The sequence below is a fragment of the Gavialis gangeticus genome, unplaced genomic scaffold (genome assembly GCF_001723915.1).
Source record: "Gavialis gangeticus isolate Ggan-Ray unplaced genomic scaffold, GavGan_comp1, whole genome shotgun sequence".
Lineage (NCBI taxonomy): Eukaryota > Metazoa > Chordata > Crocodylia > Gavialidae > Gavialis > Gavialis gangeticus.
The window spans coordinates 100,336,232-100,338,725 of NW_017729032.1; positions in this window are offsets into that span (position 1 = coordinate 100,336,232).

Consider the following 2,494-nt stretch of genomic DNA (forward strand, 5'->3'; position numbering starts at 1 on the left):
TCTTGTAGTTGTGTCCCAGGGGGCTCTGGGTGGATACTGGGAGTGGTCTATATGGACAAATTGTAGGACTCCAGACTATGACTAGTTATTAATTAACAGAGACACTATAATTGCTTGATCATTGCAGGGCTAACTATACTGCTAAAATTAATTTGCAACAAGTAAAGTGAGAGGACGAATTATTTGACTGATAATGTCTCTTAACCTTTGTTTCTGATCTTTTGTTTATTGGTGTACCCTAGTAGGCATCACAAGTTTCTATTTTTTTAATATTTCAAATATGACTGAAACATGACTAAAGTAGATGAGGAATTATGCTTTGACCAACATACTTTAATAAAAAAGGTACTTTAAAAACAATTGGTTTTATTTCAAAGTGCAGTGTTGTTGAGTAGTGTAAGATCCTGAATCTTCTGCTAAGTGCACTTTACCTGCAAAATGGTGGTTTAAAGATTTTGAGACTTGTACAATCACTGATCATTAGCAATATCTGAATTCAATAGGAATTGTAACTGAATAATCTGTATTGAATGGGGTAATTATAATTATAATTTAAGATCATAATTATGATCTGATACATTTTACTTTCATGTTACACATACAGATGTAAAAGTAAATCATATATTTGATTGAAGAGTTATAGTTTATTATTTGTGCTAAATGAAGATCTTTTCAGAGTTGCACTCAATATGTCACCCATTACATTAATCTATTATGATCCTGCCATTATTTTGGATGGCACTAATGATTTCCATTTTCATAATAGCTTTTTGGCAACCAGTAAGCTCTTGGCAGTAATATTTTGTTCTTTCAGTTCACAGTCTGATTATATTCACTGCCATAACTTAAAAGTATAAAAAAAACAGCTTAAGAAATATCAGTCTTAATGTCCTAAATATAAGCTATGGATTTCTTCTCTGCAAGTTAATGCCTACTCTTTCTTGTAGATGGGTGTGTTTTTATACTGTCATTAGCAATTTTATTCCAAGCCACATGGCTACTTATGTTTGACCATAACAGCTTTTATACATGACAAAAAAACTTTCTATCTTATGTCTCATTTCCCAAAGCTGCCGACTCCCATCTGGCTAGTAAAAAGATAATTGACTTTTTTGAAACTCAGCGCACTGAATTCTTCTACAGGCAATATCAGTTGACCCAAAAGGCGTTATACTAGGAATGATATTTTTCCCACAGTTGTGCTTTTATTTAAGAGTGCAAGATATAGGTACCTGAATTATAATTCTAAGACTTTTATTAGAATTGAGGTCAAACTAGATGATCTAATTTTCCTGTCTGGTTTCAAATCTTTTATCAAGTCTATTTATCTATAAAGTTAGAAAACTTGGATTTGAACCACAATCTTCTTTATTATATAGTCAGAGTGATTACATCAGAGTCCTATGGAAATGATCTGAAGCAAATGAGTCATAGCAGGAAACTGAAGTGGTTCCTGTGAAGCTTCAGTTGCACGTAGTGATTTGCTTTCATTCACCATGGTTGAAGGGAAGCCAGATATAGGGCAGAAATACCCAGCATATTTTCTGTGTTCCTCTTTCATTAATAAGAAACATAAGTTTTCAAGCTTCTCTACTTTATTAGTTGCACCTTTGATAAACAGCTGTCATCCATGTATATGTGTACTAAATGGTATACATATATTAGCTAATTGTGCTGTTGTTGATTTATTTTTGTTACATTATTTATTTGGAATATGTGTATTAACAAAATCCATGCCCCAGGCAGAAAGCTTAGATTGTGAGTTGATTTAGACTGAAAATAAATGGAGAGGTTTAACACCTTCCTTTGTGCAAGCTTTTTTTTTTGGAAGGAGGTGGTTGAACAATAATGTATAACAATAATTTAACTATAATGATAAATGCAATTCCAAATGCTTTTTTTGGAAGCTTTGAGTAGTTGGAGTCAAAATTTGTTTCCAAATTCTATTCTTTTACAAATGCATTTTGTTTCAAAGACTTTTCCTGATTCAGTGATCCAGCTCTACTCTGAATCATACAGATCGTGAATCTGGGTCTTCCAGCCCCAAGCCAATGTGGTAATCACCAGACAAAAGAGCAAGACTCCAACATGCAATGTTATATAACATGTATACTCAGATATTCTCTGTACAAAGTCCAGGATCACACAGATAGGACCTATTCAGTTTGAAGATCAAAATCATCGGGCTAGATGTGTTTAAATCTTCATCTTATGAAAAGTGACAATGTAAAGAAAGCATTTTCTTAGTGAAGAGACTCTGTATGGCCAGAGATATGCCTGCTTAATTTACTGTATGAAGATAGTGTACACTACTTTCCCTTTCCCCTCTCTCCAGTTATCCCTGCAGATTCACAGTCCTCAGGGCCCAACCTTCTCTTTCAAATATCAGGCTGTGTGTGCAGGTTTGGCAGCCAGAAAACCTTTGCTGGTGCTGGAACTACTGCATTGCTAGTGTTTAGTGCATCTGTAAAAAATGTTTTTGGCATTGTGAAGG